We start from the raw sequence: 15096 nt of genomic DNA, 5'->3' as shown, positions 1-15096 counted from the left end.
ATTACTCATTTTCTCCATCTCTTCTTTGAATTAAACATTGTGATAATAATACAATAACAAATGTTGTTTGCATTAGTTTGCTAGGGCTACCGTAACACAATACCACAGACTGGGTGGCTTACACAACAGAACTTTATTTTGTCACAGTTCTGGAGGCTAGAAGTCCAAGATCAAGGTGCTGGCTCATTTGGTTCCTGCTGAGAGCTCTCCTTTGCTTGCAGGCAGTTGTCTCCTTGTGTCCTCGCAAGCTGAAGAAAGAGAGAGAGCAAGTTCTCCGCTGTCTCTTCTTTTTTTTTTTTTTTTGAATACCTCATGAATTTGCCTGTTGCCCTTGCACAGTGACCCTACTAATCTTCTCTGTATTATTCCAATTTTGGTGTATGTGCTACCTAAGGGAGCACTGGTATCTCTTTTTATAAGGGCACTAATCCCATAGGACCAGAACTCCACCCTCATGGCCAATCTAACTCTAATTACCTCCCAAAGACCCCATCTCCCAATGCCATCATATTTGGGGTTAGGGCTTCAACATATCAGTTTTGGAGGACACAAACATTCAATCCATAAGAACTGGTTTCTCTCATTTTGTCCAAATTTCATCTTCTTGTAAGAACACTAGTCAGATTGGATTAGGGCCCACTCTAATTGCTTTATTTTAATTCACTAACCTCTCTAAAGGGTTTATCTCCAAATACAGTCTTATTCTGAAGCACTGGGGTTAGGCTTCAACATATGAATTTTATAGGGACACAAGTGAGCAGATAACATTGTTCTAGTAGTTTCCTTGAAAACCACCATTTCTATGAAACCCACGACAGTGGTTTGAAATAGATACTATGTTAAATATTTACCCTTCTAATACTTCCATTTTCTTAAAATATAGAAAGTTCTTAAAGAAACATTCATAACTTAATTCTTTTTTTTTTCCATTCCCACCAATAGTGTAGAAGTGTTCCCTTTTCTCCACATCTTCACCAATACTTGTTATTTCTTGTCTTTTTTATAATAGCCATTCTGACAGGTGTGAGGTGATATCTCATTGTGATTTTGATTTGCCTGATGATTAATGATGTTGACTACCTTTTCATGTAACTGTTGGCCATTTGGATGTCTTTTTGGGAAAAATGTCTATTCAGATCCTCTGCCCAATTTTTAATGGGATCGTTTGTTTTCTGTTGAGTTTTGTGAGTTCTTTATATATTTTGGATATCAACCTCTATCAGATACATGATTTGCAAATATTTTCTCCCATTCTATAAGTTGCGTTTTCATTTTATTGATGGTTTCCTTTGCTGTACAGGAAATGTTTATTGATTTTTGCTTTAGTAGCCTTTACTTTTGGTGTCAAATCCAAAAGCTCATCACCAAGACCATATCAAGGAGCTTACCCCATATGTTTTCTTTTAAGAGTTTTATGGTCTCAAGTCTATGTTCAAGTCTTTAATCCATTTTGATTTGATTTTTGTGTATGGTGTAAGATAGTGGTCCAGTTTCATTTCTTTGCATGTGTCTGTCCAGTTATCCCAACACAATTTATTGAAGACACTATCCTTTTCCTATTGTATATCGCTGGCTCCTTTGTTGTAAATTAATTGACCATATATGCTTGGGTTTATCTCTGGGGTCTCTATTCTGTTCCACTGATCTATGTGTCTGTTTTTATGTCGATAATCATACTGTTTTGATTACTATAGTTTTGTAATATAGTTTGAAATCAGGAGATATATGCCTCTAGTTTTGTTTTTTTCTTTCAAGATTGCTTTGGCTATTTGGGTCTTTTGTGGCTCCATCCTAATTTTAGGATTATTTTCTTCTATTTCTGTGAAAAATGCCATTGGAATCTTGATGGAGATTGCAGTGAATTTGTAGATTGCTTTGGGTAGAATGGACATTTTAACAGTATTAATTCTTCTAATCCATGAGCACAGAATATGTTTCCACTTATTTGTGTCTTCCTCAATGTCTTTCATCTACATCTTACAGTTTCCAGAGTACAGGTCTTTCACCTCTTGGTTAAATTTATTCCTAGGTATTTTACTCTTTTTGATGGAATTGTAAATGGGATTGTTTTCTTAATTTCTCCTTCTGATAGTTTGTTATAAAGGAAAAAGATTTTTATATGTTGATTTTGTATCCTGCAACTTTATTGAACTGATTTATTATTTCTAATAGTTTTTCAGTGGAGTCTTTAGGGTTTTCTGTATATAATATCATGTCATATACAAATAGAGACAGCTTTGTTTCTTCCTTTCCAGTTTTCATGCTTTTTATTTCTTTTTCTTGCCTAATTGCTCTGGTTAGGACTTCCAGTACTATATTGAATAAAAAGTGGTGAGAGTGGGCATCCTTGTCTTATTTCTGATTTTAGAGAAAAAGCTTTTAGTTTTTCACCTTTGAGTATGATGTTAACTGTCACCTTTGAGTATGAGTCTTATATGGCCTTTATTATGTTGAGGTACATTATCTCTGTATTCACTTTGCTGAGAGTTTTTATCATAAATGGATATTGAATTTTGTCAAATGCTTTTTCTGTATCAGTTGAGATGATCATGACTTATACCCTTCGTTTTGTGAATGTGGTGTACAACATTGATTGATTTGTGGATGTTGAACCATTCCTGCAAACCAGAGATAAATTTCACTTAATCATAGGGCATGATCTTTTTAATGTATTGTTTTGGTGTGTTAATATTTTGTTAAGGATTTTTGCATCTATGTTCATCAGAGATATTGGCTTGTAATTTTCTTTTCTTGCAGTGTCCTTGTCTTGTTTTGGTATCAGGGTAATGCTGGCCTCATAAAATGAGTTTCAATATATTCCCTCCTCTTCTATTTTTTGAAAGATTTTGAGAAAGATTGGTGTTAGTTCTTTACATGTTTGGTAGAATTTCACCAGTGAAGCCATCTAGTCCTGGACTTTTGTTTGTTTGGAGGTTTTTGATTACTGATTCAATCTCCTTACTAGTAATTTGTCTATTCAGATTTTCTCTTTCTTCATGATTCAGTCTTTGTAGGTTGTATGTTTTTCAGACTGTATCCATTTCTTCTAGGTTGTCCGTTTTGTTGGCATATAATTGCTCATAGTAGTCTCTTATGATCTTTTGTATTTCTGTGGTATCATTTATAACATCTCCTCTTTCATTTCTTATTTAATTTGAGTCTTCTCTCTTTTTTTCCTTGTGAGTCTAGCTAGAAGTTTGTCTATTTTGTTTACGTTTTCAAAAAACCAGCTGTTAGATTCATTGATCTTTTCTATTGTCTTTTTAGTCTCTATTTCACTTATTTTTGCCCTGATTTTCATTATTTCCTTCCATCTAATAACTTTGGGTTTAATTTGTTCTTCTTTGTCTAGTTCCTTGAGGTGTAAAGTTAGGCTTTTTATTGGAAATCTTTCTTGTTTCTTAATGTAGGCATTTATCTATGAACATCCCTTTTAGAACTGCTTTTGCTGCATCTAATATATTTTGATATGTTGTATTTTCATTTGACTCAAGATATTTTTTGATTTTTCTTTTGATTTCTTCTTGACTCGTTGATTGTTCGGTAGTATGTTGCTTAATCTCCACATATTTGTGAATTTTTAAGTTTTCTCCTTGTAATTTATTTCTAGTTTTAACCCACTATTAATGACTTTGAAGATGACGGAAGGAGGCCTTGAGGCAAGAAATGAGGGAAACCTCTAAAAGCTGGGAATAGCCTTCAGCTGATAACCAGAAACTAAACAGCGATGTAGGTACTATACCTGCAAAGAACTGAATTCTGACAACAACTTTAATAAACAGGAAACAAACATTCCTCTAGAGCCTCCAGGGAAAAATTGCAGCTCTATTCATACCTTGATTTTAGCCCAGTGAGACCCATGTAAGACTTCTGACATAGAGAACTGCACCACAATAAATTTATTTTGTGTTAAGCCACTAAATTTGTATTAATTTCTTCCCACAGCAATATAAATCTAATTTAAACTCAGCCACAGGACTCTGGTCTGAGCTGGAAGATAAAATGAATCCCTTTGGTCTTGTTCAGTTTCTCCCTTCTTACCAATGTACAAATGCCTTTACTTAATCCAGGTTAACCACTTTATCAGATGTGTCAAGCATTGTGCAATCTCAGAAGTGGACACAGCTTAGAATCCCACTATGCTCTTTCCTATGTAACAGCATTCTAATAGGAACAGTGGAGACCCAGCTTTGTTTACTCATTTCCTTATTACAATTTTTAGCCTTTATGGAAAAGTCTAAAGGTTTTGCTAATTGGCAACTGCAGCAAAAGTCCTTATAGCTTATGCTGCTTAATGTTTTCTAGGATAACATTTACTGATAACCGTAGTTTAGCTTTGCTTAGCACATATACAGGTTAAACAGATTAAGCGTACTTTAACACCAGGCACTTATGGAAGATTAGAGAGGTTTAGTGTGAGTAAAATGTTAGTTTTTGCATCTATTTTCAGGAAGACATAAAATAAAATAACTGTGTTCAGCCTAGAGAATTACTTTGCTTCCTAATCCCCAAAGATACTTTATATGAATATATTTATTTATAATATATAAAATATATATCTTCACTTAACTGCGTCCAATACACATTAAGTCATTTGATTATCCTAAATTGGCCATGATTCATGGAAAAAGTAATCATTAGTTTCTAAGAACACTTCAGTTCTGAAAGAATTCATAAAGATGTTCTTAAAATTGTGACACTTCTTATAATATTGGCAATTGATCAAACTTCTTCATTCATAGAGTCTGAGTAGTATTCAAATCATTCATAGAGTTTGAACTGTATTCCAATTTTTAGACGTTATGTGTTAGGTAGCCAGCCCTGGTAGTCTAGTGGTTAAGATTCAGTGCTCTCATCACAAGGCCTGGGTTTGTTTCCTGGTCAGGGAACCACACCGTCTGTCAGTTGACATACTGTGGCAGCTGTGTGTTCATATGATGCTAAAAGCTATGCCACCAGTATTTCAAATACCAGCAGGGTCACCCATGGTGGATAGGTTTCAGTAGAGCTTCCAGACTAAGACAAAGTAGGAAGAAGGACCTTCTGAACTTTTTCTGAATTTCCCCACTTTTGAAAAACTTGGCCCTGAAAACCCTATGAATAGCAGTGGAGCATTGTCTGACATAGCACCAGAAGGCGAGAGGACGGTGCAAAAAGACCAGGCAGGGTTCTCCTCTGCTGTACAGAGGGTCGCTAGGGGTCAGAATCTGCTTGGCGACACTAACAACACGTGTGTTGGGTAGTAAAACAATTTGAATTTATGTGGTCTAAAGAGCATAGGAAGCTGTGTCTGGACTCCTCTTAATAATTATAGTAAAATGTGAGAAGAGAGAAATTAATTGAAGGAATTGTTAAACAAAAAAGGGACCAAAATTTGAAGTTTTGGAAAATTCTCAGGCTATCCATGTTGCAAAAAAATCAGAAAGCATACTCTGGAAAGAATACCAAGGGTATGGCTGGAAAATTATTGGATAAAGAGATCCTGGGCGGGCCTCATGGCATCTCAGCCATCTCAGCAGAAGCCGGGATTTACAGGTCAGAAAATCAGTGGAAATGGGAGTGGCACTGCTCACTATTACCCCTCATAACAGCAAAATTATACTGTTACCCACTAGCAAAATTTTGCTTTCTGTCCCCAGTCCTTATGCTCTGCTGGCCTGGAGGACTTAGTTCCAATGGGAGGGATGCCTCCACCAGAAGACACAAATCAACAAGGATTCCATGGAACTGGATGTTAAGACTACCACCTTGGCCACTTTGGGCTCATGCCTCTAAATCAACAGGCAAAGAAAGGAGTTACTGTGCCAGCGGGGATGATTGCTCCTGACTACCAAGGAGAAATTGGACTGCTACTTCACAATGGAAGAAAGGGAGAGTGTGTCTGGAATACAGGAGACCCCCAAGGGCATCTGCTAGTATTACCAGGACCTGTGATTAAAGTCAATGGAAAACAATGACATCCCAATCCAGGCAGGACTACTAATGGCCCTGATTCTTCAGGAATTTGAGTCACTCCATTAGGTAAAGAACTATAATCAGCAGAGGTGCTAGCTGAAGGCAAAGACAATACAAAATGAATAGAGGAAGGAGACAGTTATAAATGCTAGCTATGATCACGTGACCAGTTACTGAAACAAAGACTTTAGTTGTCATGAGTATTTCCTCCTTATTTTGTTATGAATATGTTTGTGTGTGTCTGTTCATCTCTATCTATCTAAACAAGATATTTAGTACACATACATATACACACACACACAGGATATTAAGAAAATATCTTGTTTTTCTCCCTCTCTTATTCTCTTTTCATGTAACATAAGATATGTTGACTTGATATTACACTATATAAGTATTGTTAACTTTACGTCATGGTATGTAAGTACGGGATATTAAGGAGAAATGTAAACATCATCCAAGGACCTTGCATCCTCTTCTGGGAAAAGAGTTAGTATGTTTTTGGCTTTATACAGGATAGTTGTATCATGTTAGGAAAAGTATGACCTTGTTATTGCCTTTATTTGGAGATTAGGGATGCTTTAAGGAATTACATATGCGTGCCAAATTGACAAGAGGTGGACTTGTGATGGTTAACTTTATGTGTCAACTTATCTGGACCGCAGTGCCAGGGTATTTGGTCAAGTATTATTCTGGATGTCTCTGTTAGGGTGTTTTTGGATGAGATTTACATTTAAATTGGTGGACTTTGTTTAAAGCGATTGGTCTCTATAATGTAGGTGGACCTCATCCAATCAGCTGAAGGCCTGAGTAGAATAAATGCCTAATCTACCCCAAGCAAGGGGGGATTCTCCACAGACTGCCTTCAGACTTCATCTGCAACATCCCTTCCTCCTGGTTCTACCTTTGAACCCTAACTGCAACAATTTCCAGTTTCCAACCTGCCAGCCAACCCCATCAGATTTTGGACTCACCAAAACTCCAATATCGTGTAAGCTAATTCCTTATGCATCCTATTGAGTCTATTTCTCTAAAGAACCCTGACTAATACAGAAGCTGAACTGAATTATGTAATAATAAATAAGTACATCAAATACTCAAATTTTGACATATCAGGAAATTTATAACAAAATTTAGAAAAAAAATTTCCATCAAGCAACATTTTATAATGTTCAAAATGATTATAAATGATTTATAGGCAAATTACTTTTAAAAACTATTTTAATCAAATTTTATAAAGTGAATTAATCAGATAAACAAACACTACTAATAGTGTAAAATTATTTCAGATGTAGTAAAATGTGGTTGGTATAGATTAAGTGATGTTGAGACATATAATTTTCAAATTTTGAATTTCTCCATCTTCAAAATAGATTTCTATCTCTTTTTATTGTTTTTAAAAATGATTTAGGTTGATTTAATTCATCATAGAAGGCAATGTTTAATTATTTATGATTCCAGAAAACTGTATCTTAATAACATATATGTTGAATGACTTATGTATGCATCTTATGAAAAAGTAGAATATCAGTTTACAGCCTCAGATTTGTCTATTATAGTTTGATATTCATTTGAAACAATAATAGCAATAGTGTGTGTTTGCATTGATTGAGTTTGTTCTGCAAGTTTGTAAACATCAGCGACAGCTGTATTTAAAAGAAAACCATGACTCTTTTATTCTAGATTAAATTTCAACAATGGACTAATTTGAATTCAGACTAGGAACAGTGGCAGTCTGCCAAAGCTATGCAAATTTTTAAAAATCTTTCTTGCTGTTGTTTCAGTTTATATAGAATACAAACATACTAGGAATAAGTGAGCACATGCACACACATCATCTTTCTATGTGACATTTCAAGATAATGCTTCAAAGGCCCTCCCAAGAAAAAGCCAGCACATGTGAGCCTCCTTTTTATTATAAAAAATCCTATTAGATGTGGATCAAACTACTCTATTGTCTAACTAACTAACTTTGTTAACTAGTCCATTCTGTATGTGCATCTCATACTTCTCAAAACTATATTTCTGAGATCTTTGATTCATTTTTTTAACACACAGAATTTTAAATTGAAATAAATTATAGAGAGGACTTGAATAAACATTTAAGGTCACACAACTGGTTGACATAATTTTCACTGTATGGAGACAATTCCTCTCAAAAAGCACGAGAGAGGCAACCTCTTTTCTTGGTAGGATGGATGGAAATGAAAAGCCATCAGAGGCACTTACAACAATTCAATATCCCACACTTCCACTATTTCCCCTCTGAATTCTTAATACACACGCACGCATACATGCGCACACACACACACATAGGGAAATACCCTTGCACACAAATTAAAGTTTTTTTTTTAATTTTTTTTTTAGGAAGATGAGCCCTGAGCTAACATCCATGCCAATGCCAATCTTCCTCTTTTTGCTGAGGAAGACCGGCCCTGAGCTAACATCTATTGCCAATCCTCCTCCTTTCTTTCCCTTTTTCTCCCCAAAGCCCCAGTAGATAGTCGTATGTCATAGTTGCACATCCTTCCAGTTGCTGTATGTGGGACGCGGCCTCAGCATGGCCGGCCAACTGGTGCGTCGGTGCGCCCTGGGATCCGAATCAGGGCTGCCAGTAGTGGAGCGCGCACACTTAACAGCTAAGACATGGGGCTGGCCCCGCACACAAATTAAATGACGGCAAGAATTCCAGTTTCAGCGTTGGCAATTTAGTTTCATAATTGTTACCAATGTAAACAGTAATTTAAATCTTTGAACAAATTAAAGACATTAAAAGGATGTTCAATGTAAGAGAAGGTGGGTTGCAGGAATTGTTAAGGGAATTGAAGGAAAACATATAGCAATCTTTAAACTCTATCACATGTCCTAGAAACAGTGAAAGAGTGAATCATTCTATTTGTTACTGTATCTAATATCAACATAGTATCAGTTAAGTTGGGTAAATATTTTATAATCAGTAGTTTCTGTCTCAGAATAAACATTTACGGCTGACCTATTCTAAGTTTATTACACAGAATCAAAGATGTCCATGTCTTCCATGTGCTATGCTGTTTATTAAAAATTCCTTACCAGGACCAAATATCTTAACTAATGCTTACTTTTAACCCTAAGGCTTTCAAAGCCTAACAATATAATACTTAGAATTATTTTAAGCCGGGCTAGTTGATGTTAAAGCCTTTGGGCACTGAAGTCTCAGATTAATTTGTAGCCTTTAAGTCTTTTCCATCAGTTCCCATTGATTACAACATGGTACATTACTTTTCATATCCCATGTGTTTTCCTGTACTTTCACAACACTGGCTCTCCAGAACTGTGAGAAATAAATTCTGTTGTTTATAAGCCACCCAGTCTATGGTATTTTGTTATAGCAGCCCAAAAGGACTAAGAGAATATTTGCGTCTTGTTTTAGACTTTACTTTATGGGATTTATTTCAATATAAGCTAAAATCATAAAGCACACTTTTGAAAGCTTTTCCTGTTTTTTTTGTATCTGTTATATATTGTAGAATCAGATAAAACCTTATTTGTCTTCATTTTATCCATTGCTTTGAAAACATAATTTCTAAAGAATCTATGGAGCATTCTTTTTAAGCTGATGTTTAGACACACACGTGCATACCTGATTCTGTTATAGCCACCAGGTGTTCTATCTCTCCATCTATTGAAACAGCTGCATTGGGAGACCTAGGGGAGTAGATATTTTATTTGTCCTAAAAGGAGCCTTGCTGCAAACACAGAACTGCCATTAACCTAAATAACCCAAAAGCATTGCTGTCGTTTCTCAGAACCACAGCTGCAGAAACATTTAATTAATTCACTTTTGGAGAGGCGTTTCTGAAATGTCAGTACCTGAACATTTATTTCTTGAAAGACTGAAAAAAAAAATATTGTTTACCATAATACCTTTTTATGGCAGTGATTCCAGCTTCCAAGATAACCTAAGAATTAATAACCTATTAAAGAAAATGTCTCCATTTATTCCAGGACGGCAAAGAACACTTTTGAAACCCAAAACTCCCCCTTGACACTCTTCAGTTTTCTGAGAACAAAGTTTTTTTTATTGTGTCTTAGTAGGTACATGGATTTTTTTTTTTTTCTGAATAGCTTTTTGGAAATGTCTTGAGAAAATAGAAACCGTACAGCTTTAAGGAACAGTTTATCATTGAGGATGTAGCTCATTTTGCCCAGGTGTGCATTATACTAGGTACATCAAGCATATGTACTATACGCAAGTAAGGAAAGAAATCATGTTTCAAAATTACTGGAATGAAGAGATCTAACTGTTGCCTTCAAGTGCAGTATATTTTACAATATCAAATATAGGGGAAATGATTTTGGGAAATATGCTTAAGGACATCTTGTTCATCTGACTATTTATTTTCTTTTAATAATGAAAAAAATAAGCAGAAGATGTCATGGACCAATATATAAAATTACAAAAACAGAGTCAATACCCATTGCTCAGTAAGAAGTATCATGATGACGTTGAAGGAAAACTGTATTAAAATATCTTCAATTTGTTTTTTGATTTTTTCTAAATTTCTTATTGTCTTTCCTATGTTTTACTTGTCTTTATCAATCTCTACTGAGGGGAATGCAGGTAAAAAAATTGAAATTATTTAAATTTATTTTTCCTACATGTCACCATGTGATTCTAATTGCACTCTATGTCTTTGGAATTTCAATTAATTACTCTCCTGGAAGAATTATTTTTTTATCTCTATTTAATAAGAATTGTTTCCTAATTTCGAATTCTCCCAGCATTTATTCATTCTTCCATTAATCCCTCAAATATGTGAGTTAAGCCTTTACCATGTATGCTTTTCTCGTCTCAATCCCATTTTACGAATGACTTGAAATCAATGGTCTTATTCTAAAACAAAAATTAGGGAATATATCATGTAATTGTAATTAGTAATTTCAGTACTACATGAAAGTAAGAGAAAAATAAAGAGAAAAAAAAGAAAATAATTCCTAAACAACCACACCAGCACCACCACCACCACTACCACAAAGAGCAACAACAAAAAGAGGTACTTGACCTCCATCGTATGTGGGATACCACTTGATTTTAGGGCCTGGTTCTAGTAATATTCTTCTCTTGTTATTTAAGCATAGAATGCAATATTTTGATTAGTGTCCTAGCTGCTTCAGGTGGCAGACAGATAATCTATGCTAAGGTGAAAGTAACTTTAATGTATTAATTTCATTTGTTCCATAGTGATAAAATAACTGAAATTATGTTAATTACCAGAAAGCCCTGCTTTCTGTTAATTTCTGTTAATTATTAGAAACATAAAGAATTATATTAATGATCAGATAATCTTAATTATCAGAAGATTATGTCACAAAGTCCTAGTCATGTTTCCTTCTCAAACTCTATCCATCTACCCTTTTCCACTTCCGTCACCACTACCATTTTCTAGCCTGTCATTAATTCATATTTAGAAGTACCATATCATAATAATACCCTCAAACAATGCCTGGTTTCCAAAGTTATTTTTTATATAAAACTCCAGCAAGAGTATTCTCAAAAAACTGCATGGATCATGTCTTATTATTGTTTGGATGTTCACAAACATAAAATTCAAACTACCAGGCTGGCATTAAAAACCCTCTAAAAATGGGACTGAGCCAAGCAATGGTGATTCAAGTTGTTTTCAATTATTCCATAAGAACAATTAGAAGATGCAGATAATTTTTAATAAACTGTTATTTTTAAATAAAGTTAGATTTACAAAAAGCTGTAAAAGATAGGACAGAGAGTTTCCATATAACCTCTGTCTGGGCTGCTATAACAAAATACCATAGACTAGGTACCTTATAAACAACAGAAATTTATTTCTCACAGCTCTCGAGGCTGAAAAGTCCAAGATCATGGTGCTAGCAGATTCAGTGTGGTGGCTGGTGAGGGTGCCTTCTCACTGTGTCCTCCCATGGTGGAACGAGATAGGGAGCTCTGTGTGGTCTCTTAGAAAAGCATTAACCCCATTCATGAAGGCTTCACCCTCACAACTAAGCATCTCCCCAAGACCCCACTTCCTAATACCATCACCTTTGGGGGCTGGGATTTCAACACATGAATTTTAGGGGGACACATGCAGACCACAGCACTCCTCACTCCGTTTCTCCTGTTGTTACAGCTTGTATTTCCGTGATACATTTGTCAAAACTAGGAAACTGACATTGGTTCAATACTATTAACTAAACTCCAGACTTTATTTGAATTTCACCAGTTTTCTACTAGTGAGTTTTTTTCTGCTCCAGGATCCAATCCAGGATAGCAAATCCATTTGGTTGTCGTGTCTCCCTGGTTTCCTTTGGTTTGTAGGTGTTTCTCAGTCTTCTCTTATTTCCCATGACCTTGGCAGTCTTGAAGAGCTTTGGCCATGTTTGCCGAATGTCCCTCAAGTTAGGTTTGTCTGATACTTTCCTCATGACTAGACTTGAATTATAGGTTTTTGAGAAGAATAGTGCAGACTGAAGAGCCTTCTCGTCATAATGGGGTATATGATACCACTATGACTTGTCACTGGTGATAACAACATTGATTACTTGGTTAAAGCAGTGTTTTCCAAGTTTCTCCACTCTTAAGTTAGTATTTTTTCCTTCCATAAGCTATTATTTGGAGTTGCGTCATGATGTCCAGCCACACTGAAAGGAAGGGAGGTGGTGTATCTACATATATCTTTTGGAATTCTTCTATAATAAACTTACGTCTCTTGACTCCCATTTATTTATTTATTCAATTGTGTATCTATATGAGTATGTTTATGTGTATTTACTTTATACTCTGGACTATGATACAATACTTCTCTCAGAGATAATGCTGGAACTAATTGCTTCTCCGTTTTTAGCCTCATTCATAAATGATAGTATGAATGTGTAGATATCAAACAATGAGAAAATTTGGGGGAGATTCATTTCAAACCTAATATACATTGCAGTGATGAACACTCAAGAGGACTATGTAATGATTTTCAAGGTGAATAGAAAAGAACAAAAGAACAAAATTCTTTGCCTTGAAGTTCTGATATCTGTGTGATATGTGTGTCTGGTTCTCATAATTGATTCGTTTCTTCAGAATGCTTTTTCTTGACTTCGGCATGCTTGGTAATTATTGAAAGTGGGACATGTTGTATCAGACAGTAGACACCGAGGGACATTTTCTTAACATTTTGAGAAGAGCACCATTTCCTCCTCTTTGGCCTTAGTATGAGGATTTGTGTGAATCTTATTGAGGAATCAGATTGTGTGTAAAGTTTGTTGTTACTATGCTTGCTATGTTGCTATGGCAGCCGGAGACTTCAATTTCCAAGAGTAATACTTTGTTTTTGTCTCTATGATTGTTTTTTTTTTTCCTGAGGAAGATCAGCCCTGAGCTAACATCCATGCCAATCCTCCTCTTTTTGCTGAGGAAGACTGGCTCTGAGCTAACATCTATTGCCAATCCTCCTTTTTTTCCCCAAAGCCCCAGCAGATAGTTGTAGGTCATAGTTGCACATCCTTCTAGTTGCTGTATGTGGGACGCGGCCTCAGCATGGCCAAAGATGTGGTGTGTCGGTGCTCGAACCTGGGCTGCCAGTAGCGGAGCAGTGTGCGCACTCAATCGCTAAGCCACGGGCTGGCCCCACCATGATTGGATTTTGATCTCCTCTTGGTACTGCTTCCCTAAAAGTGTCTCTCTCTTGCAGCTTTCTTAACTCTTTTCCACTATCAGTTTTTCCTTGGGACTTGTTGGGATGGTGGTGGAGGGTAAGGGTCATGAGGGAGCATTCTATGATGTTCTGATCTTCTGGGATCATCTCAAGCCTCAGGCTATGGACCTGACTTGAGGGTGTAGCTTTCACCAATTTTCCTTCACCTCTTCCAGGGATCGTGTTTCGTTTTTTGGACTTCCCTTTCTTCCCTTCCCTTTCTTCCCTTTCTCCAGCTGCAGTGGATGTCCACCAGTGTCTTCAGGCTACAGTTTAGGAGTTGTTCCCCTTGAAGATTAAAGCCTTAGTTACCTCAGGGATATAAGAAAAATGTGTCTGGGCAGTGTCTGTGCTGGCTTCCCTGGTCTTCCAACAGCTGCAATGGGAATTTTCCTCAGTGGAATAAATGTTTTGTTCCATAAGTGAGATATAAACATGGATTTCAGCAGGGGCTATTCTTCCACTAGCCAGCAACACACAGGGGGAGGGAGGCTCTCTCTGGTTTCTCCTCAATTAATCCTCCTTTGGAGAGCCAGGTGGATATCCTTAAAGAAAAGCCTGCAAGTGGTGGCAACTTCTCTATGACTGTGGATTCCAGGAGCTTCACGATCTCATTGTGGTTACACTTGAGCAATTTCTAAAACTCTTCTAGGAAGATTAAACTTTATGGCTTATGCATTATCAGGTGGCATCTGCCACAAGTAAGTAAAAGCTCAGGTTTCCCTGTGTACTCACCATTCTCTGTGGCCTAGGTTGTCTGACGGGTTCAACAAAAGTCATTAATGTGCGTTTGTCTAGCTTCTGCCTTGTGAGGATGGGAGTGAAGTGTCTCCAGCTCTACATTCCTGAGATGAAGCCTGGTGTCATGATGCTGACAAATGGTTAATGTGTGCTTGAAGTCATCAGATTGCTTCAAGCTAGTAAGGACTTGTGCAGCTAAGGTCCTGAAAACTAGGAAAAACCAGAACTGTGAGTCTCATTTGGTATCACTTTTCCCTTTCAGTGAAGGATGAATGTGAAATGTTTAAGCCTTAGGGAAGGGGAAATGGAGAAACAAACGCTGCATTTAAAGGTAGTGGAAAGGAGGGTAAAATTATCAGTTTTGGGATAAAACCATTATGAGCAAACACTAAGAGCATGCATTCATCAGAAATAGACCACTCATCACAGGAATCAAAGCCCAGTTACAATTAATTTAAATTAGGTTGATCTATGATTGATTTTGCCTCCAGCCTCGCTGACAGCCTGAAGCAAAATTAAACCCTCAATGGGGAAACAAAAGCCAGAGTTTTGAGTTATCTACATGACTTTTCATAAACAATATCCATCTCTCCATCTAAATGACCAGATCTATAGAAACACAGGGCTTTCTCCAAAAACGTGAACACATAGTCGAACAGCAGAGAGACACCAAGGGAAGATAAAGATAATAAAATTGTCAAATACA

The 15096-nt window shown here is 36.3% G+C and overlaps 1 non-coding gene across 1 annotated transcript; it reads right to left on the bottom strand.

The window, feature by feature from the left end:
• Window positions 1-294: 294 nt before the first annotated feature.
• LOC147917409 (U6 spliceosomal RNA) lies at window positions 295-401 on the bottom strand. The gene has a single exon (XR_015551842.1). It is a non-coding gene; the product is annotated as a U6 spliceosomal RNA (small nuclear RNA).
• Between the last annotated feature and the right edge of the window lie 14695 nt (window positions 402-15096).

The sequence above is a fragment of the Ceratotherium simum genome, chromosome 3 (assembly GCF_057802395.1).
Source record: "Ceratotherium simum simum isolate JZ-2026a chromosome 3, ASM5780239v1, whole genome shotgun sequence".
In the NCBI taxonomy this organism is placed as follows: domain Eukaryota; kingdom Metazoa; phylum Chordata; class Mammalia; order Perissodactyla; family Rhinocerotidae; genus Ceratotherium; species Ceratotherium simum.
This window is presented reverse-complemented; position numbering and strand designations above follow the sequence as displayed.